This window comes from Diceros bicornis, chromosome 5, assembly GCF_020826845.1.
Source record: "Diceros bicornis minor isolate mBicDic1 chromosome 5, mDicBic1.mat.cur, whole genome shotgun sequence".
NCBI lineage: Eukaryota > Metazoa > Chordata > Mammalia > Perissodactyla > Rhinocerotidae > Diceros > Diceros bicornis.
In genome coordinates this window covers 10,590,936-10,614,836 of record NC_080744.1, presented here as the reverse complement: position 1 = coordinate 10,614,836, position 23,901 = coordinate 10,590,936, and the positions used below count along the sequence as shown (strand labels likewise).

The window sequence follows — 23,901 nt, the reverse complement described above, 5'->3', positions numbered from 1 at the left end:
TTAATGATGTTGAACATCTTTTCATGTGTCTGTTGGCCATCTGTATATCTTCTTTGGAGAAATGTCTGTTCAGGTCTTTTGCCCATTTTTTAATTGGGTTGTTAGTTTTTTTGTTGTTGAGATGCATGTGTTCTTTATATATTTTGGAGATTAACCCCTTATCAGATATATGGTTTGCAAGTATCTTCTCCCAATTGTTAGGTTGTCTTTTCATTTGGTTGATGGTTTCCTTTGCTGTGCAGAAGTTTTTTAGTTTGATGTAGTCCCATTTGTTTATTTTTTCTATTGTTTCTCTTGCCTGGTCAGACATGGTACTTGAAAATATGTTGCTAAGACTGATGTCAAAGAGCATACTGCCTATGTTTTCTCTACAAGTTTCATGGTTCCAGGTCTTACATTCAAGTCTTTAATCCCTTTTGAGTTAATTTTTGTGTATAGTGTAAGGTAATGGTCTACTTTTATTTTTTTGCCTGTGGCTGTCCAGTTTTCCCAACACCATTTGTTGAAGAGACTTTCCTTTCTCCATTGTATGTTCTTGGCTCCTTTATTGAAGATTAGCTGTCCATAGATGTGTGGGTTTATTTCTGGGTTTTCAATTCTATTCCATTGATCTGTGTGTCTGTTTTTGTGCCAGTACCATGCTGTTTTGGTTACTATGGCTTTGTAGTATATTTTGAAATCAGGGAGTGTGATACCTCCAGATTTGTTCTTTTTTCTCAGGATTCCTTTAGCTATTTGGGGTCTTTTGTTGTTCCATATAAATTTTAGGATTCTTTGTTCTAGTTCTGTGAAGAGTGTTGTTGGAACTTTGATAGGGATTGCATTGAATCTATAGATTGCTTTAGGAAGTATGGACATCTAACTAGGTTAATTCTTACGATCCACAGAGCATGGAATATCTTTCCATTTCTTTGTGTTGTCTTCAATTTCTTTCAGCAATGTTTTACAGTTTTCAGTATACAGATCTTCACCTCTTTGGTTAAGTTTATGCCTAGGTATTTTATTCTTTTTGTTGCAATTGTAAATGGGATTGTATTCTTAATTTCTCTTTCTGCTACTTCGTTGTTAGTGTATAGAAATGCAACTGATTTTTGTATGTTGATTTTGTATCCTGCAACTTTACCGTATTCGTTTATTACTTCTAAAAGTTTTTTGGTGGATTCTTTAGGGTTTCTATATATAAAATCATGTCATCTGCAAATAGTGACAGTTTCACTTCTTCCTTTCCAATTTGGATCCCTTTTATTTCTTTTTCTTGCCTGATTGCTCTGGCTAGAACTTCCAATACTATGTTTTTTTTTTTTCTGTTTATATTATTATTATTATTTTTTAATTTTTTGTTTATTGCAGTAACACTGGTTTATAACATTGTAAAAATTTCAGGTGTACATCACCAATACTATGTTAAATAGGAGTGGTGAGAGTGGGTATCCTTGTCTGGTTCCTGTTCTTAGATGGATAGCTTTCAGTTTTTTACCATTGAGGATGATATTAGCTGTGGATTTGTCATATATGGCCTTTATTTTGTTGAGGTACTTTCCTTCTATACCCATTTTATTCAGAGTTTTTATGATACATGGATGCTGTATCTTGTCAAATGCTTTCTCTGCATCTATTGAGATGATCATGTGATTTTTATTCTTCATTTTATTAATGTGGTGTATCACGTTGATTGATTTGCAAATGTTGAACCATCCATGCATCCCTGGAATAAATCCCACCTGATCATGGTGTATAATCTTTTTAATATATTGTTGTATGTGATTTGGTAGTATTTTGTTGAGGATTTTTGCATCAATGTTCATCAGTGATATTGGCCTATAATTTTCTTTTTTTGTGTTGTCCTTGTCTGGTTTTGGTGTCAGCGTAACGTTGGCTTCATAGAATGAGTTAGGGAGCTCCCCCACCTCCTCAATTTTTTGGAAGAGTTTGAGAAGGATAGGTATTAAGTCTTCTTTGAATGTTTGGTAGAATTCACCAGGGAAGCCGTCTGGTCCTGGACTTTTATTTTTGGGGAGGTTCTTGATTACTGTTTTGATCTCCTTACTGGTGATTGGTCTATTCAAATTCTCTGTTTCTTCTTGATCCAGTTTTGGAAGGTTGTATGATTCTAAGAATTTGTCCATTTCTTCCAGATTGTCAAATTGGTTGGCAAATAGCTTTTCATAGTATTCTCTTATAATCTTTTGTATTTATGAGGTGTCCGTTGTAATTTCTCCTCTTTCATTTCTGATTTTACTTATTTGAGCCTTCTCTCTTTTTTTCTTGGTGAGTCTACCTAAAGGTTTGTCAATTTTGTTTATCTTCTCAAAGAACCAGCCTCTCATTTTATTGATTTTTTCTGTCTCTATTTCTCTTATTTCTGATCTGATTTTTATTATTTCCCTTCTTCTACTCAGTTTGGGCTTTGTTTGTTCTTCTTTTTCCGGTTCCTTTAGGTACATTGTTAGATTGTTTATTTGAGATTTTTCTTTTTTGTTGTGATAGGCCTATATTGCTATAAACTTCCCTCTTAGAACTGCTTTTGCTGTATCCCATGAATTCTGGCATGTTGTATTTTCATTTTCATTTGTCTCCAAGTATTTTTTGATTTCTCCTTTGATTTTTTCATTGACCCAATTGTTGTCCAGTAGCATTTTGTTTAATCTCAACATATTTGTGGCTTTTCTGATTTTCTTCCTATAGTTGATTTCTAGTTTCATACCATTGTGGTCAGAAAAGATGTTTAGTATTATTTTAATCTTCTTAAATTTACGGAGACTTGTTTTGTGGCCTAATATGCGATCAGTCTTGGAGAATGTTCCACGTGCATTTGAAAAGAAAGTGTATTCTTAGGTTTTTGGCTGGAATGTTCTGTATATATCTACTAGGTCCATCTGTTCTAGTGTGTCATTTAAGGCCAATGTTTCCTCATTGATCTTCTGTTTGGATGATCTATCCATTGGTGTAAGTGGAGTGTTAAAGTCCTCTACTATTATTGTGTTACTGTCTATTTCTCTTTTTATATCTGTTAATAATTGCTTTATATATTTAGGTGCTCCTGCATTGGGTGCATAGATATTTACAAGTGTTATGTCCTCTTGTTGGATTGTTACCTTGATCATTATATAGTGCCCATCTTTGTCTCTTTTTACAGTTTTTTTTTTTAATTCTTTTTAATTTATTTTTCCCCCAAAGCCCCAGTAGATATTTGTATGTTATAGCTGCACATCCCTCTAGTTGCTGTATGTGGGACGTGGCCTCAGCATGGCCGGAGAAGCAGTGCGTCGGTGCACACCTGGGATCCGAACCCGGGCCGCCAGTAGCGGAGCGCGCACACTTAACCGCTAAGCCACAGGGCCGGCCCATACAGTTTTTGTTTTAAAGTCTATTTTGTGTGATATGAGTATTTACCCCAGCTTTCTTTTCATTGCCATTAGCATGGAGTATCTTTTTCCATCCCTTTACTCTCAGTTTGAATGTCTTTAGGTCTGAAATGTGTCTCTTGTATGCAGCGTATATATGAGTCTTGTTTTTTTATCTAATCAGCCACCCTATGCCTTTTAATTGGAGCGTTTAGTCCATTGGCATTTAAAGTAGCTATTGATAAGTATGTACTTACTGCCGTTTTTTAACTTTTTTTTTCTCGGTGTTTTAGTAGTTCTTATCTGTTCCTTTCTTCTTCTCTTGCTCCTTTCCCTTGTGGTTTGATAGCTTTCTTTAGTTTTATGTTTGGTTCCTTTCTCTTAGTTTTTTGTGTATTTATTATAGGTTTCTGGTTTATGATTACCATGGGGTTCATATGTAGTAACCTACATATATAGCAGTCTCTATTAAGTTGATAGTCTATTTAGTTTGACCTCTGTCTGAAAGCTCTACTCTTTAACTCCCTTCCTCCAACATTTTATGTTTTTGATATCATATCTGACCTCTTTTTTTGTGCATTTGTATCCATTACCCTCCTCTCATGGAAATAGATAATTTTTCCTATTTGTGGTCTTTTCTTTTCCCCTTAAATAAGTCCCTTTAGCATTTCTTGTAGTACTGGTTTCTTGGTGACAAACTCTTTTAATTTTTGCTTGTCTGGGAAACTTTTTCTCTCTCCTTCCATTTTGAATGCTAACCTTGCTGGGTAGAGTATTCTTGGCTGTAGGTTTTTTCATTTTAGCACTTTAAATATATCATGCCACTCTTTTCTAGCCTGTAAGGTTTTTGCAGAGAAGTGAGCTGATGGCCTTATGGGGTTTCCTTGGTATGGAACTTGTCTTTCTCTTGCTGCTTTTAGGATTCTCTATTTATCTTTAATTGTGGACATTTTAATTATGCTGTGTCTTGGTGTGGGCCTCTTTGGGTTTATCTTGTTTAGTGCTCTCTGTGCTTCCTGTACCTGGATGTCTTTTCTTTCCTCAGGTTAGGGAAGTTTTCAGCAATTATTTCTTCAAATAGATTTTCTACCCCTCTGTCTCGCTCTTTTCCTTCTGGGACACCTATAACACGGATGTTAGTGTGCTCGATCTTGTCCCAGAGGTCCCTTAGACTGTCCTCACTCTTTTTAATTCTTTTCTCTTTTATCTGTTCAGCTTGGGTGATTTCTTCTAGTCTTCTGTCCAGCTCACAGATCCATTCTTTTGTATCCTCTACTCTGCTTTTGAGTCCCTCTAGTGAATTTTTCATTTACAGTATTATATTCTTCATTTCTGATTGGTTCTTTTTTATATCTTCCATTTCTTTGTTGACGTTCTCACTGAGTTCATCCATTCTTCTTCCAAGATCAGTGAACATCCCCAACACTCTTTGTTTGAACTCTCTGTCAGGTAGTTTGCTCACTTCTGTTTCACTTAGTTCCTTTTCTGGGATTTTGTCCTATTCGTTTACTTGGAACATATTCCTTTGCCTCCTCATTTTGCCTCTTTCTCTGTGCTTGTGTCTATGTATTAGGTAGGTCAGCTACATCTCCTGCTCTTGGATAGGTGACCTTATATAAGTGGTGTCTTATGAGGCCTTGCAGTGTGCTTCCCTCTGTTCTGAATGTTCCAGGAGTGACCCCTATGTGGGCTCCTTCTGTTGTGGCGGGGTTGTTCTTCCTGTAGGTGCCCAGGGAGGCTGAGCTATGCCGCTGGCCAGCTGTTGTAATGCTCAGCTGCTTGTAGTAGTTGTGGGTCCTTCACTCTCCTTATCGGGTGTGGGCAGCCCCAGCACAGTTGGCTGCAAGGTCTAATAGCACATTCCTATTGCCATATTTCTATTAAATGAGTAGGCCCCCAGCGTGGTAGGTTGTTAGACTCAGGGGCTTACAATTGCTATAAGCCTCTAGCCTTTAGGTCTCTTGTCAGCTCTCTGAGGATTGCAGCTGGGTGGGCCTGGCCTCAGTCACGGGAGCACCCAATTATTTAGGCTTTGGAAGGTGGGGCCAACCCCCTGTGTGGCTCTTTGAGAAGCACAAGTCTTCTGCAGCTGACAAGCCCTGCCACCCACAGGTCCACACACACAGTCAACACAGTCCTACCCCGTGCATGCGCCCTGACCTCCTAAAGTGGACCCAGTCTCTCCAAGGCAGGAGCCCGACACACTCCACCACCGCCTCCCACTCTCCACTCGCTCCTTGTGCATGCCCTGCCCACAGAGGTGGACCCAGTCCCAAGGCTGTGGAGAATCCAGGCAGCTCCCTTAGAAGGCCCACAAGTTGCTGGAGGGCTTGTTGTTGGGTGGGGCCAGTCCCTAGGGTGGGCTGCCTGTCCTGGCTGAGTGGGATTAAATCGGTGCTCTAGTGGGTGGGGCAGACCCTGGGCTAGCAGGCCCCAGGGAGAACTCCAATGGTGTCCGCCAGCATCTGTGTCAGCACGCCCATGTCAGGTCACAACAATGGCCACCGCCAATGTCCCAGTCCCTGGAGAGGTCTCACCTCTCCCTGAGATGCACACAGGGCCTATCAGGTGAGTTTCTTTTCACCAAAGCACTGTGCATCTTTCATTCTGGTGATTTTAGGTTGCTTTCTGAAACGGGTGAGTTTGTGTGTGGGCCCTTTAAGAGCCGGCGTTAATTTCTTTGTGAGCCAGCTTTTCTGGGGGTACTCCCCAATGTTTTAGTAGCAGGCAAAGTCAGATATTCTGCCACTCGTCTCGATTGTGCTGGGTCCACAAACTGCCCACAGCGGGGGCGCTCCCCGGCTCAGGGCCCCGCTCCTCCAGGGAGCGGCTGCCTACCTGTGCGCTGCTCCCGGCGGCCGTGAGGCGCTGTGGCTTGTGAAGGCAGCGTTTTTTCTCTCCAGAAGGGAGTTTCTGCCTCTTCCACCTCAATTAGGATTGTCTTTTGTTGCAGGAGTTCCTCTTATCCAGTTTTCAGTTCTGTCTCAGGGGTAAATTTTCCATGAGTAGTTGTAAATTGGCTGTGTCCACGGGAGGAGGTGAGTTCAGAGTCTGCCTGCGCCGCCATCTTGACCCTGAGGGCTCCTTTATGTTCACTCTCTTTTTCATTTCTTCAGTTCTTCCAGTCCAGTGAGTCTTCCAGTTGCCACCACCTCTGTGGGCCCAGTTATCAGGCCTGCCCAGGCTTCTGTGGCACAGGCTGGGTATGAGGTATAGTACAGGAAAGAAGAGGAAGCCAGCATTGGACCAAGTGCCAGGAGAACTTACCCAGTGTGGTCCCTGGGGGAGGGGACAATAGTCCCAATTACAGGGTCCAGGGAGTTGGCTGGATTGGGTTCAATCTGGCTGCTCTTGATAAGTGGAAGGAAGCTGGTGTTTACTGAGGACCTATATGCCCTAGGCCCTTTTCACATGTCATCTCATTTAAGTTTCAAACAAATGAATAAGGTAGATATTTTAGAGTTCAGGAAACTGAAGTTCAGAGAGACTTAAATGACTTGCTCAAGGTCGTTTGATATCTCTGATGGCAGAGATGGTGGTGAAGAGTGAGTGCTGTAGCAGGTATCACTAGTTTGCTAATAAATAGTCATTCTCCCTTCTTCCTTAGTAAGAGAACCCCAAGTTTTAGCCAGGCTTGTTGCAGCATGGAATACAACTATTTATCTTTATTTCCAGTGCAACTAGGTACAGCAAGGTGACCAAACTCTACCAATGAGATGTAAGTGGAAGTGTTGTATAGGACTGCCTGGAAGTTTCTTTAAAAAAAAAAAAAGGTGATGAGGTTTCTTCTTTGTTTCTTCCATCCTGCTGTCTGGAATGTGGACGTAATGGCTGGAGCTCTAGCTGCTATCTGGACCATAAATGATTTTGAGAATGATGATCATGCACCAGGATCGGGGAGGGAAGATGAGAGCTTGAGTATAAGATGGTGCTTTGCCCATCATTTCAGCCCTGGATTGCTTAACTCCAGATGTCTTATGTGTAAGAGACATAAATTCTTTCTCTTTTCTAAGAATTTAAGCCATTCTCTTGTGGGGTTTTTCTGCTGTATCTAGCTGAACCTTGTCCTAACTGGTATGAATGGTAACTCCATTTGGCAGGAAAAGTCATTTCCTACTTGGAATATAGGACCTTAAATGGATCTCCATTGCACATAAATATGAATATAATGTAGTTATTTTTTTTTAAATAACACCATTAAACTCCACATCTCCCTTCTAGCAGCAGTACTTAAGAAATGGCTCACGGCCTTTCTGTTTAACCACTTCATTGCCAGTATTGTTGTGGAACACACACAAACATGCTTTTAACTGACACTCCTTTGGTTGACAGGTATTAAACTTCTTACATTCGCAGTTGCTGTCAGGGATGCAAATCTTTAGTCTCCAGTTCCTACATCCTCTAGTTCCCTGCAGCCTCATAAAAAATTGCAGCTTCTACCCAGTTGTATTTTAAAAGAAAACTTACCGTTTTTTTTGCACATCTTTTAGGAAAAGGCTTATTCTCGGACTGAAAGGAAGATTTCAACTCAGCTGGGGTGAGTGACTGGATCTCTAACCTGTGGCGTTTTTGTTCTGAGGACACTTCACAACCAAAATGAACAGTGCAGTAGAGCAAATACAGATCAGACCCAGGGAGCCATTGGAATGAATGTTTACATCTGACTCTTTGATTACAATGAGCAATGTGGCCTAGCTGGGAAATGCTGTGTTTTCACAATTGACAGACCAAGCAGCCTGCAGCAATCAGCAAAAGGCAGCTTATTTTGAGCAAAAACATCCATCAGACTGTGATGAGAAAAGCAGAGCTGCAATCAGTGGCAGGTTCTTCGAAGAGCTGCTGATGAAAAATGGCTTTTACACATATCAAGTGGAGAAGAAACTGCTGTTCATTGTTTTTAGCCTCATTTGCATGCATGGACAACAACACTAGAAACTTTTTTGACATGAAAGAGAGTGATACAATAGTTCTATCATGAGTGGGACTTTTCTGTCCTCATCATAAAATAGTATACCCAGTCTGTGGTAGGAATATATTAGGTTTTAAAGAGGCAAGATAATAAGCAATTTCAAAGGAAGATCTTACATTCATTCCAAATGTTTTATGCAGATGTATTGTTTTCACTGGTATTATAATAGAAGAATTCTGTTGATGTAACCAATAGGATGGAGATTTTTGATAAGATTTCTAGTCTTATCTATAGTAGCACTATTCCATATGACTAAAAAATTAGAACTATTTAGCTCTGTGAATTCTTCCACTGAACGATATATCATGAAACTCTGTGGATTCAAAGTTTGTGATCTGAAATGAAAGAACAGGTTGTTCAGGTAAAAATCTTCAGCTTTCTTCTTTAGATAGAATTTCCTGCTGTGGTTCTGAGATTCTTGGTTTTGACATGTGTTAAAATATTTGGAAGTTTTCCTTAAGTGGCAGAAAGAGATGTTAAAGATACAAAATGGTCTCCAGTTTTAAGCACTGAATTTCTGTCTCTGTAAGGCCCACTAACTATACAAGGAGGCGTTTAGAACTGGGACCTGATCTTGGGCCATCTAGGCTGTTCTGTTTGGTTCTGTGTTGCCTCCTACAGGGGAGCTGTGGGAAGAAAGCAAGGTAGTATATTGGTTGGGGTTTATAGCATCTTAAGTCTTTATTCAAAAGCATGAGCTTTCTCTCCTCTTTCTCATCTCCCATCTGGTAGTTCCTGGATTAGATCTTGGCTTTTGTATTTGATCAGTTTCCTCTATTTAAGTCCCTGAAGATGGATTGTTTTTCTTTATGGGTTTGCTGAAAAGTAAAATAAGCAATCCCAACAGGCTGTCTCTTCAAACAAGGGGAAAATTAATACTTTGACCTAAAAGGACACTAATTACAAAAAGAATAATATGCATATTAAGCAAAGATAAGATCCCAGTTGCCTCAGGCATGATAGACTATCGGTTTCTCCTTTCCTGCCATGTTCAATAGCTGAGGATCTAACAGGTGGACTGTGGAGCTCAGACAAAAACGTTGTGCAGAGGTTGCTGTTCTGAAGGGTGAGGCTACTTTCCTGTCCTTGATTATTCTCCCTAGGTTTTGTTTATATCTTATATAGAGTTAGAAAGATGCCATGCAGAATGCCCTTGGCCACTCACTCATTGGCTAATGTAAGCATTTTATCCAACTGCTCCTTCAGTTTGCAGCAACCAAGGAATGAGTGCTCTGGTCAGCTATTGGTTAAACTGTAAGCAATTTCAGAGAAAGTTGCAGAGAAGTCTGGGACTAGTTGCTGATATATCATCCAAAGAGCAGGAGTGTCTAGAAAAAAATATATCCTGCTATTTATTATTTTTTGTATTGAATTATTCCCTTAGGCTGAGTGCCAGCGCTGTTGCCCTGGTTACAAAAACCAACTTGGTGGATCAGGGGGCATGGTAGACATGCCAACATAAGCAGTTAAAATGGCAAATGCCAGACAAACAGGTGTTTGTGCCAAGTGTCAAAAATAGCCTTGCCACAGGGAGGTAGTGGCGATCTGAGGATTCTCTTCAGAGCTCCCTGAGTTTCCATGTGGGAGTTGAATGGGAAGTTGTAGAGCATGTCCCCGTCAGTGATAGGGCCTCTGTGTCCTTTGATACTTTTGAGGTGATAGTAGCAAGCCTGTAGGACTTATGGTCCTGGTGTCTCCTTTCAGTTCTCTAGGTGGCATATTATATCATAGTATGAGGAAAATATGCCTGGAATTCAAGCAGAAAGAATTCTAGAAGACTCACTTCATAGTCTTTATTCCCTGAGGTATATAGAATGACAATAGCAGTGAAACCTTAAACTGTTCATTTGGATAGGGCAGCAACTGTGCACTTGGATATGACTATTCTTTTTATCAAATCTCCTGTTATTTGCATTTATATGGTATCTTTCTTCTAAAACTCTTAAAGCAATTTTAGCTTCACAATACTTGTGTGAATTGGATAAGAAGAAACACACTTCATTTTGAGGTTGAGATAAAAGACAGAAATTGTCAATGGCTCTCCTCAATGGAACAGAGCATAGTGGGTGTTCAAACATTGATTTCCCTGGAAGTCTCAAAGAGAAGGTTAGTAAAGAAGAGGTTCTGATCCTGGGGTCCAGACAAGCTGGGGAAAGTGTCCATTGGTAGACTTCAGCTTCTGTGAATGCCCTGAGAGAATGTACAAACTGTAGTCCTCCTGGGCTGAGGGTGTGCAGTTCTTACTAGATTCTCACAGGGCTTAAGGACCATTGCCTGGAGTAGTGCTCCTCAAATCTCTGGTACATCTGAATCAGTTGGGATGTTTGTCAAAAATTCCTGGCCACACATCCAGAAGTTCTGAGTTCATAAGTTTGAGGGGGGTTCCCGGGACCTGAATTGTAACATCAAGTGATTCCAATTCTGGTGAATCAAGAGACACACTTAGAGAAACATTGGCCTAGCCCCTTGAGGAGAGCTAAATAAATAAGTGACTGATTGGGATCTTTGGACTTTATTGTTTCAGATTGTGGAAGATATTCAAGTGCAGGGCCAGAGAGAGGGAACAGAGATTGTAATAATGGCATAGAACACAAGAAATTTTGTCGTTGTCTTAAAACCAGAATTGTATTTCAAGGGAAGTTAGGCTATAGGTCTTTGAGAGTGAATGATTTAAATGGAAAATAATACACCGTATACAAGAATGGTTTAAAAGATGCAGGATAATAGTGTTAGTAGGAAGAGTAGTATTTTTAGATTTTTCTTATCTATATTTTTATTGAGGTAACATTGGTTTAGAACATTATATAAATTTCAGGCGTACATCGTTATATTTCGATTTCTGTGTAACTACATGATGTTCACCACCCGAAGACTAATTACCTTCTTATCTATTTTCTATGGTCCTTAACTCAGAAAAATAGGAGCTGCTGGCAGGAAACAAATGCTCAATGAAGTCATTAAATATTAGGTAGCTGGAAATTGAAATCTTGTCATTAATTAGAACTTAAGAAATAACGTCTGGTAAAGAAGACCATTTCATTGCATTGCTGGGGAAAATATGTTAGCTGAACAAAGTTCTGTTCTAAAGCAGCAAAGTATTTTGGGATTTTTCATGTTTACAAACCCATGGAAGTATAGCACAAGTAGGGGGATTTTATTCTGTTGAAGGGAGCACTTCTGTTTCCTTCCCACAAACATATGTGTTTGACAAGAAGTTCTATGAAACTATTGTTCTAAACACAGTCATACCTGAACTGGGAGACCATCCAGATCCAATGTAAACTGATGGGTTGACCAGCTAGAGGAATACAATTTATCCCACCCACCCCCACCAGATCTTCACACTTTCCTCCAGGAACTACTCATGTCAAAACCTGACAAAGTCCTCTTGTTACTCTGTCATCATCGATGCTACCAAATATACCTTGATGTGTGTGGCACCACACTTAAGGAAAATTGCTTTGTGACCTTTTATTTAAAGCTATAATAATGTTAGCTCTATGACTTCTTTGCTCGTTACTTTGTCATTTAGTTTGGTTGAAAGAATATGATGTGGTGGTGAGTCAATTGCTCTGAAACCTCACTGCAATCTGTGAAGTACTATATTTGTAAAGTACCTTTTGGGAAGTACATAGTGTCTTTTTAAATTTAACAGAGCATTTTCCTGTAAATATATTGACACACACTTAGAGCACAGAATTCTGGAGACTGGCAAGATCTTTTGAGAATTCATGTGCGTGGCTGATGAAACACCATGATTTGTTGGGAAAAAGCTTTTAGGAAATTAAATCACATTAAAAGAGAAGTGAGCTTTCTTATGCAGGTATAATGTACCCTAATGTAAAGTTGTAGCTAATTATCCTGAAGCCAGACTTTGAGGAGAGCAGAGAAGAGTCTTGGCTGAAGGGATCTCTATCCTTCAGGTTGGCCTGAGCCAATGAAGTCTTCCTGCCATCTTTCCCTGGTCCAATTTTTGGTAATCCTACTCTTCTTCCACCTTGTTAACATCCTCCCCCCCACCCCGCAACACGCACACATGACGTCCTATTCATGGTTGCATGCCCGGTACTGTGAAACTGGCACACAGTCAGGCTGAATAGATAGTTGTTAAATGAATTGATGAATGTGTAAAAATATCCAATGGCTTTCCATCAATCTCTGGATAAAAGTCAAAGTCTTTACAATGACCTACAAAGCCTGGGCTGATCTGGCTCTGGTTACTGCTCTGACATCATCTCTTCAAACTCTCCCCTTCACTCGTTCTGCTCCAGCTACACTGGCCTCCTTGCAGCTCCTCAGATAAGCCAGGCCTGCTTTCACCTCAGGGCCTTGGCACTTGCTGTTCCCTCTGCCTGGAATGCTCTTTTTCCAGATATCTACATGGCTACTTTCTCACCAATAAGTCTTCTCAATGAAGTCTTCTTACTCCTTATCCCCTATTTCTGATGTCTACCTATTGTTACATAACAAACCACCCTAGAAGTTAGTGGTTTAAACAGCAAGATTTGTTATTTAAGATAATCCTGCAGGAAGAGTGGATGCTTCTTCTCCGCCTGGGAGTAACTACTTTCCTCTGGAAGCTCTGGTGGTACATCTTGGTTCTGCTCCACGTGGCTTCTCTCTCTACTTGATGGCTCATCTTCCAGGGCCTCTCCACATCACTGTCTCTCCAGCAGAATAGTTAGCCTTGCTTAAATCATGGAAGCTGGCTTCCAAGTAGGAGTGTTCCAAGAGGACAGGACCCAAGGTGACCTGCTTATCAAACCTCTGCTTGCGTGGCACTTGTTAATGTCCTGTTGGCCAAAGCCAGTCCGTGGCCAAGGCCAGAGTCAATGTGGGAGGAGATTACACAGGCTGAACACCTGGAGGTATGGTTCATTAGAGGCTACCAACCTAACAGTCTACCCCAGTGCCCTCTGGCCCCAAGTGATTCACATCCCTCCCACCTACAAAATACATTCACCATCCTCCAAACTCCCTCAAAGTCTCATCCATTGAAGCCTCCAGCTAGGCTTGAGCTTCAGGGTCATGCCATTTAGAGCATGTGCAGGTGTGGCTGAGGTGCGTGGGTGCAATTCCTCGGGTGCTGCTCCTGAAGTGTGGCTCCAAAGGTGTAGCTGCCTATAACTGAGTTGGCAAGATCATTCTTTGGCTCTTACCCCCTAGTTTGGACACGCAGCATATGTCTTCCTTTCCAGTGGTCAACAGGATTTAGTATGCTTACCTTAACTCCTTCTCTTCTTCTGTAATGTAAATATTTCCTTCTTGATCTATTCTCAGAAAAGACAGAGAATCTCGTTAAGTTGTAGTGCTTCACTTTGATAATTACCAATTTCCTCTTTACTTCCCCCTCTCAGATGTTTCAGTTATCTATTACACTATAACTGTGTATTCAATATAAGCACCCCCAACATTTAATGACTTACGTCAACAGTGACTCATTATTTCTCACTCTTGTCTGGGTTTCCTGGACTTCATAATCTCTCCACGTGGTGTCAGCAGGGGTCTCAAATGTGTCTACTGTAGTTGAGTGCTCGAAGGTGCACCTTGATTCTCCTCCCTCTTGTCACCCTCTCCCCCTTGGTCTCATCATCCAGGGCCTCTCCATGTGGCCCCTCTCTCTAGAAAGATTGTCTGCACTTCCTTACAGCATGATAGCTGGGTTTCAAGAGAGCCCAAACAGAAGCTGCCAGGTTTCTTAAGGGCCAGGCCTGGAGCTGGTGCTGCTGCCTATTCTATGAGTCAAAAGCTAGCCATGAGGCCAGCGTGGATTCAAGGAGAGGGAAAATAGACCCCATCTCTATTTTGAGAGGAGTGGGCTGTGAATACACAGAGAGCAGGACTTGGTGGTGGCCATCTTTGGGGACTATCTATTACATCCCTTCTTCCTGGTTTTATTTTCTCCTAGCTCTTATCACTCTGTATTTATCTTGTTTATTATCTGTCTCCTACATTGGATGTATACACTAGAAAGTCAGGGATTCTTGTCCATTTTAGTCACTGCTGCATACCCCCAGAATACTGCTTCCCACATAGTAGGTGCTCATATATTTTTTGAAATGAAAGTTTAGCTCATTAACTGCTGGGATATTTTCCTGCTCTCTCTACCTAGGCATTTATCATCTACATGGTCCCTCATGTCTGATACGGATGCAGCATGTTAATATATGTTTACATATTTGCCTTTTGCCATATCTGAGCCCACTTGCTCTGACTGTATCTTTGGGAGTTAACTGGGGCATATTGGATTCTTTACCTAGTCTAAGTCTTCTGATGTGGAATGACGATGCAGAATTTGATGCCAACTTGGCTGGCATCAGACTGTGCCCACTTCAGACTACTTTTGGTCTGCCCTGTCCTCATGTATTCCTGGGTGCCCACTATAAAGACTAATCTCTCCAAATAGTCAATATACTGGGAAAGTTATATTTTCTCAGTCACTTGTATATATGATAAAGCATAGAAATATCCCACAATCCCACAATTTCTGAAGAAATCTAAGGTCAGGCACCTGATAATACTTGTCAAATAAAAAAGAGGTATTAAAATTTTTCAAGTATTTTTAGGGTATTAGAAAACCAAAAGCTGGTGTAGAACTATGTTTATTGATCTAAGCCTTTTATTTCTTTACTCCATTCCAGTGTAATTTCTTCTCATTCCGTTTTTTTTTTGTTCATGCCTTTTTCCAAGTCACAAAAATTTCTTTTTGAAACTGCACAGTTACTTTCTCTCAGTTTCTACCTCTAAGTCTCAGCTCTTCAAAGATACTTGATTTGGGAGTATATGATTGCTTTAATTCTGATTTTATTTGGTGTAAAGCTTCCTGGTAAAATCTTTCCAGCAGGGAATCACCTGTTGCTTTTATACAAGATTTTTTATTTTAGAGATACAATTAGCCATATGATATGCCCATATCATAATGCCATTGATTCTGGAAACCATATACACAAATAAGCCAAATATTTTTTTTAACAGTCACATCTCATATAGTAATGAAAGACATTAGAGTGACATATGAAAATCATATTAATGGATGGTTTCATCTAATGTCTGTACCTGGAAATTGCAAATGGATTCAGTGACTGCTACATGATTAGTTGTGTAGAATGAAAACAGCTATTATCTGTCTATAAGTTTTCTATTTAAGCAAGTGAAATATCATAGCATGGGATAATTTCTGGCAGGATTTGCTGGGCGAACTTTAAAATAAATAGGGAGAAGGAGGAAGGTAAGACAGATAAAGAAATATTTAACTAGTGTTCTCAAAGCAAAGGCTGAGAAAGAAGAGGGAAGTGTCTTGAAAAATCATGAGACCTTTGTGAATTGTTCTTTCATGTCAAGGATTATAAAATAATAGTATAAATTAAGAGCACCTATAATCTTCTGGAGGATAGAGGAGGCAGAATATGATCATAAAGTTGATTGCTTTCCTGAAATCAAATTAGTGGATACAGGCAATTCAGTAGACAGCAGTATTTAATGACATTTGTTTGTTGAATACGTTGATATCTCTGCCAATTTATTTCTAGAAAGATAATTGAAAACCTTGCTTACAAGTTAAAGTAAGAGGAATCACTAACTATCCTCCATCAGGGCAATTTCAAACATTGTTCTTTCTCACCTGCCAAGCTTGATTTAAGGAATCCCACCACAGGACAAGAAGGCTGCAGTTTTTGCTATATTGTATTTTTAACTCTTAAATTTTGTGTGTTGAATGCGAGTATCCCAATGAAGAGTTTGGTCAAAATGGGAATTATAAAACAAGAAAGACATTCTATCCACCTTACCTAAAAAAGGTCATACAATTTTACAAGACTTTCAGTCTGTAGAACGAGAACCTCCTCTCATTCTTCTGTTGGTAAAAGTGGCCCTGTGGTGTGCTGGCCATCTTTTGGCCTAGACACGCCTCATGCCTGGGGCAGACCCACTGAAGTGGAGGCTAGGTTATGTGTCCCCTCTGGGGCGCAGTTACAGTTTGAGTGTTTTTTGGTTCTGACAAAGAGTGATCTCAGATTTGGGGAAATCAGGAGAAAAGGGAACATTGCTCCAAGAGTGTGTGCAGCTGGGAAATATCTCACCAGTCACGGAGAATTCAGGGAGGAAATGGAATCATCATCTACAAGCATTTGTTAATATCCAAGTATATACATATGGCACTCCAGAGGCACTAAGAGAGAGGAGGAAACCCCGCCTGCCCTCCTGAAACTGAAATAACCAGGGATGGGTTACATCATTTCTTTAGAGAAAGATAGACTTACAGGGATTTTGTAGAAATAAAATTCTTTGTTGGCACAATGAGTGATGCTTTTTTCATTCTAGGGCTGATTCATTTTTGCTATGGAAATATTAATTTAACAAAGAGATTTATTTTATTTCCTAATTATAGATTGAATTCTTATCATTAGCAATTTATAAAATATAGAAAACATAAAGAAGAAAATGACAATGATCTTTATACCCTAAATCTAGAGATAACAGCTGTTAAGATTTTAGTACATTTTCTTCCAATATTTTTGAACACCAACACATACATTTTACATAGTTGGGATTACACTGTTTACACATTTTTGCATCATGCATTGTTTTTAATCACTTTATATTGTTGACACTTTTTACATTTTTAAATACTATCTGTAAACACCATTTATAAAGGCTGAAAGATATTTCATCATAAGATTTATCATAACTTATTTAACACTCCCTTATTATTGGATATTATATTAACTTTTATAAGTAATGTCATAATAACTTTTTTATATATATTTATGTGTATTTTTATAATTTTCTCAGAATTTATTTTTAGAAGTAGAAACACTGGTCAAAAAGAGTAAATATATTCAAAGTTGTTCTTTTTTTTTATTCTTGATATCTATTGTTAAATCGCTTTCTGTGAAGGTTATACCAATGTACATTAACCAGTACTAATGAGATTCATCTCATCACATCTTTGACAATGGTGAATATCATCATGAATAGAGGAAAAATCTTGTGTTTTAATTTTTTTCATTGAAAATATTTTTCTGTTTATCAGCCACAATTCTGTTTTGTGAATTGTTTATTCCTGTTCCTTTATTTGTCCATTTGCTTATGGAGACTTGAATGTTTTTCATATCATGAATATTAATTTTTAGAGGTAAAGTATTAGCTCATGTATAAGTTTAATTTTAGGGAACAGCTTCTAGGAATGCATCTAGTCTGTCCATCAGTTAAACAGTTCAGAATTTACCATCTTTACAAATATTATGATAGAGAAGTGCAGGTTCAATGATCATGTCATTCTGCTTGTCAAAGTCTTTAATAGCTCTCCAGACACTGAGAAAAATCCAATGCGCTCCAAGATATAAATGCAGACTGTCTTTTCATCTTTTTCCTTGATGCGCTGTTCCTCTTTCTGTTAGTATTCTTCACCCCTTCCTGGGCTTCTCCTATCTCCATTAAACTTAAATCCCTGTCATACTGGAAAGAATGTTTTCTGTTCTTCAACCTGCTCTATACAGACTGTCTCTGTGCTATTAAATCTATTCCAAGCCTTCAGATCTAAATTCATTAAGGCTGCTTATGTTCCATCTCCTTGTCTAGGCCTTCCCAGATATCCTCCAACCAGAAGTAAAACCTCTCCCCCATTATCTCATTGTACTAGGTGAATCTATTAGAATGCTTTGCATTGGGGGTGGCAGTGGTGTCCCTGAACGGCAGAGAATTGGTATTGGGTATAATCAGGCTTACTTGAAACCCCTGACCTCTCTGTTTTCTATTCTGCCCAGCCGCTTTTTTCTTTGCCCCTGTCCCTTTCCTGCTTGGATTCAATAGGGAGTGATTCTATTCTCATGACCACATCAATTCCTCTTTTTCATTGTCATTCTGTGGACCTGGCAAAATCTCATCCTGAATGAATCCAATTATCATCCTTACCTGTGTACTGGGACTACTGACCATATCTGGAAAAATTTTGCAACTGGCTGGTGTGGTGTGGTTACCCTGAAACTCGATGGGCCCTCAAAATTTCTTACTTTCTGCAATGATTATTTCAAGACTTTTTTCCCTACTTCACCTACTACCTCCCTACTTTCTCTTAGAAAATCACATTGTTTTCTGCCCTACAGAGAAAATAGAAGCCAGGGCAAGAATGCCTCCAATTCCCATCAGCAAATCTCAAACTTACCTTCATCTACGAGCCCCATTCCTTTCCTTCTTTGCTCTATTTATAGTGGAAAAAGTACTTCCTCCTATATAAGGCAAGCCCTCCCTCTGTACTCTGTCAACCCCTCCCACCTGCAGGGGAACCTTGGCCTATATCGGTGGTTCTCAAGCTTAAGCCTGCATCACAACCACTTGCAGGTGGTTTGCTAAAACGCAAATTGCTGGGTCTCACTGCCAGAGTTTCTGATTCAGTTGGTCTGGGTGAGGTCCGAGAATTTGCATTTCTAACAAATTCTCAAGTGGTGCTGATGCTGGTGGTCCAGTGACCACACTTTGTGAATCACTGCTTATATAAGTCAGGGTTCTACAGAGAAATAGAACCAATAGGATATGTATATACACACACATATAGGTGATTTACTATACAGAATTGGCTCATGTGATTATGGAGGCTGAGAAGTCCACTCCAAGATTTGCAGTTGGCAAGCTAGAGATCCAGGAGACCCGATGGTGTAGTTCCATTCTCTTTTTTTTTTTAAATTTTTAAAAAATTTTTTTATTTATTTTTCCCCCAAAGCCTCAGTAGATAGTTGTATGTCGTAGCTGCACATTCTTCTAGTTGCTATATGTGGGACGCGGCCTCAGCATGGCTGGAGAAGCAGTGCATCGGTGCGCGCCCGGATCTGAACCCGGGCCGCCAGTAGCGGAGCGCACGCACTTAACTGCTACAGGCTGGCCCTGTAGTTCCATTCTAAAGGCTGCAGGGATGAGACCCAGGAAGAGCCATTTTCAGTTGAGTCTGAAGGCAGGAAAAAGCTTACATCCCAATTTGAACGCAATCAGGCAGGAGGAATTCTCTCTTACTTGGGGGAGGGTCAGCCTTTTTGTTTTGTTCAGGCTGTCAACTGATTGGATGAGGCCTACCTACATTATGGGGGGCAATTTGCTTTACTCAGTCTATCAATTTAAATGTTAACCTCCAAAATCTCCAAAAACATCCTCACAGAAACACCTAGAATAATATTTGACCAGATATCTGGGCACCCTGTGGCCCAGTCAAGTCGACACATAAAAGTAACCATCACACTACCCTATAGATTATCCCCTTCCTACTATATTCTTTTTCTTTGACTATCAGATCTTTCCATTCACTAAAGATGCCTAAGATTTTCCATCTATAGAAAATACTACCAACCACCCCAAAAAACTCCTTGCTTTAAACCCATATTATCTTTTGGCTCTCATCATACATCTCTCCTCTTCACACCCAAAATTCTTAAAAGAGGTTATCTATAATTATTGTTTCTGTATTCTCACCTCATTCTCACTGCTGAATCCACAACAATGCACTCCAGTCTCTGGATCCCCAGCTACATTCAGACCGAAGTTAACAAAGGTTTGTATGTTATTAAATGGCAGTGGGAAAACATTAGTCATAATTTCGTTAATCTGGAATGACATTTTGCTTTGTTAATCAAATCTTCCTTTCTGAAACACTCTCTTCCTTTGGCTTCTGGTACAACAATCCACTGATTTTCCTCCTCACTCACCATTGTCTTTATTAGATCTTTCTCCTCTTCTTGACCCTTTGAGTTTCAGTGTTCTTTAGGGCTTTCTCCTAGGCCTTTCATGTTCTAAATTATATGGGATTTCAGGGAATCTCATTTACTTTCACTGCTTCCATAACCATTTATATGCTGATTTGCTCTCAAGTGTATCTCTTGCCTGAGCTTATACCTATATATTCAAATCTCTCTTGACATCTCCACTTGAATACTTTTTGTCAGGAACCTCAACATCAGCATGCTCATAAGCTAACTCATCATCTTTCTCCATCTTCTCCCTCCTCCTACGGATTTGTCCCCAGTGCTGTCCTTCTTGAGTCATTAGGAAAGTTTAGTTTTTCAAGTTACAGCCTTGGGAGTAACCTGTCTCTCTCCCCAATTTTCTATACCCAATTTGTAACAAAATTTCATACATTACATTTTAAATATCTCTCAAATTCATCAGTTTCTCTTTATTACCACTGCCATCATCATCTTTTTACTGTCTTAGAGTAAATCACCTCCTAAATTCACTTCCCTGCCTTGAGTCTTACTATTCTCCAGTTATCATTCTGTTTCCAAATCCAGAATGGTCCTTTAGACATCACATTTGATCACCTTCCTCTTATGCTTAGAACTCTTCAGTGGCTTCCATTTGCGTTTAGATTAATGGCTCCAAACCTTAAGATCCAAGACTCCTCCACTCCTCCTACCCTTACCCCCACCCACATTACTGCTAGGATTTGGACTATTTACAAAATGCTTGTGAAACTCACCCGCCTAATAGGGGCATCTCATTTAATCCTTACAGGGAGATTTTCTGAGTCTTGAGTGAATAAAAAACATGTATTCTGTGTAGTGCCTGGCACATGAGATGCTTACTAGATAGAAATTATTTTCTCCAATTTGAGAAACCAAGAGATTGGTGTCAATCTCTTTCACTAGATTGGGAATCCTCAAAATGCTTGCATTCCTCTGCAAGTCCTAGCACCATGCTTTTAAACACAGTAATTGTAATGTTGTCTTTTTAATTAGAATATTGACATAAGGAGATGTTACCATTTCTGAAATGATCCTCAGAATTTTTTTTGACTACATATTTCTTGTATATTATTGGTCCAGATTTATGAAATGCATAGAAATTCATTCTCACTGATAAAGGCCTTTTTTGGAGCCATTAAAATGTCATATTTTCTCAATCAAAAGGCACATTGGAGAAATTCAATATATTTACCAAATAAAAGATGGTTGTGTTTCACATCATCTCAAAATAACCAAATGCATAACTTTAAGGCAGATGTTACAATTGTGTAATATAAATAGCTATCATTTGAGATTTATAATTGCATCCAAGCTATTCATGTATGCATGAGTCATCATTAGAAGCTTGCATTTTAAGATATGCATGATATGAAAGAGATATGAAAAGTATTACTGTAGTGATCTGATATGGGAACAGGGAAGACTTTAATCATAAAAATTACTGCTTGTGTAAATGCTCAGTTTTAGATAAAATAATGCTGAATGCCATTTACATACATAATTCAAATCCTGTAGGTACCTAAACAGAATTCTCAGAACAAAAGAAATCTTGAGATTTTCTCTAGGCTATAATAAAGCAGCAAGTTGAAAAGTAAAAAATCTCAATAAAGCCTAGTATGGGTTCATGTTATAGGACAAATAAATGGATTGAGTAAAGTCACCTCTAAACAACTGGATTTTATTAACTGACTTGAACAGGTGGATGCAGGCATGGTGGATGGTCAGGTAAACATCTCTGAAAATTAGCTATGTCACTCTAAAACCTTCTGGGAAGGCTGAACCTAGAATTCTTCCTGCAAAACTGCAAAAACAGTGCCATAGAAAACTCATTTAAGATAAAGCAGCAACTCAAATTGTGAAGGGGAAAAACCTCAAGTCATACGTCCTAAGCATTTATAGGCCAGGTCATGTGGGTAAACCATTGCATGATAATTTGACACTTGCCTCTCTAGGCAAGTGTCACATTTCAATACTCCCCTTTTAGGTGAGTATAGTACTTTCTGTTCTATGCGGATATGTGAGCATACTTCTCTCCTAATAAGCACCAGATTCTCCCAGAGCATAAACTAAGCTCTTTTGGAATCCACTACCGGGCCACAAGGGTATCATTCAGTGCATTGAAGTAGTAATTTACTAAATGGGACCCTCACGGCCCAAAAGAGTTCATGCAGCTTCCCAAATGCCTGCCTTAACCAGGTGATGGTTTATGGTCTGGAGAACCTAATGAGTGTTCAATTATACTGTTACATTTAGAAAAGGAGATTCATATTTTGGCAGAAATTGTAGCTCTGTTTTATGCTTTAGCGCAGAGTCAGGTTATGTTTAGCCTTCTTATTCCCACCAGAATTTTTCCTCTCTTATATTTTATATTTTGCTTCTGTTAGGTTGCCTAAGCAGCACTCCCTTTCCTCTAGTTAATGATTCCATTGGATTTTAGTTACCATAATTGTTTCCCTAATTGATTTCATTGGAAAGAATGATTGTTAGGAAAGGTGATAAACATTGAAAAGTCTGCCGCTTGTTCTCACTCATTATTCTTCCAATTCATTTTCAAAAATGTTTTCTACTTGGAAATTAAGAAAACACTTTTAAATGTTGCCCATGGCTTTATTGCAGCATGAACAGTATTTTCTGTCTAGGTACTCTGCTATTGTCCAGCAATGACCACTTCGGAATTATTTAGAACTTTTAAAAGATTGTCTCTGTAAATTCACTCTCTTCGAAATTTTTAAAAGCACCACTAAGGAAATTAAATATAATGTTTCGTGGATAATTAGATAATTTTAAAAAGTATGACGTTAGAATTTCACATTGCTTTTGAGATTTTGAATTTGAGCTGTTTTTAGAAAATAGGACAATATTGTTCATGCAGTAAATAAATATAGAAGGCTAAGGTGCTGCCATCTCAATATTCTCTAGGTGGCAGCTTAGCTCTACATTTAAAAATCTCCCTTTTAGTATTTTTCTTGCTGGCATTTTGTTTAAAAACTGGTAACATAATGCACAACAACAGGTAAAATGAATACAGCCAAACATGATCTGCCTGCCTTTAATGCTTGGCAAGGTTTTCCACGTAGCTTTGCCACACTGCTGATTTTAGTGGAAGGACTTAGAGCAGCACACCAGAAAGTGCTTTTATTCACCATTTTCCCCATGTGAAGGTTGAAAACTGGATCTTTGACGATGAAGCTTTAGTTATAAGGCTCAACCTTGTTCTAGATTGTGTGCTTTGCTACGTGTCTTGTTGAGCCAACTGTCATGCCATGTAGTCACATCTGAGATGTATTTACATCCCTCTCTCTAGTACAGTTACATGAACAGCTGGGTCTGAATGTTGCACTATCCTCATTCTGTTTAGTTGGAGCCCGAGTGTCTTGCTGAGAATTATGAAAATAGCAGCTTAATTCCAGAATAAGAAATCACATTATCTTGCAGAGCAAAATCTCAACTGGGAGTGATTTTTATCCTCAGGGAGTATTTGGCAATGTCTGGAGACATTTTTTTGATTGTTGCTACTTTGTTGGGAGGGGAGTGCTATTAACAGCTAGTGGATTTAGGCCAGGGATTCTCTTAAACGCTCTACAGTGCAAAAGACAGTCCCCACAACAAAGATCTATCTGGCCCAAAATGTTAATAGTGCTGAGGATGAGAAATCCCATTGTAGAGAAACAGAACCATAGCGGTATAATACAAAATCAGTGCACAATTCTAATAATCAACACAATCAATTTGTGTAAGAGCAGTTTACTGAAGGTCATAAACATCATAAATATCCTTTAGAAAAATAACTTGTGTTTGATTAATTCAGTAACAAATTTCTCATGAGTCTATTCCTTTTCCCTATTGTCCTACTCATCTTTTT

The 23,901-nt window shown here is 39.2% G+C and overlaps 1 long non-coding RNA gene across 4 annotated transcripts in view; it reads left to right on the top strand.

The window, feature by feature from the left end:
• Nucleotides 1-5,856: 5,856 nt before the first annotated feature.
• LOC131405653 (uncharacterized) overlaps nucleotides 5,857-23,901 on the top strand; it is a 76,409-nt gene continuing 58,364 nt past the window's right edge. The window contains exons 1-2 of one of the 4 annotated variants that reach the window (XR_009220002.1): nucleotides 5,857-5,912; nucleotides 7,835-8,674. This is a non-coding gene — a long non-coding RNA (uncharacterized LOC131405653). Of the gene's footprint in view, nucleotides 5,913-6,208; nucleotides 8,675-23,901 lie in introns of those variants that run through there. The other 3 variants (XR_009220001.1, XR_009220003.1, XR_009220000.1) reach the window with 3 other exon arrangements.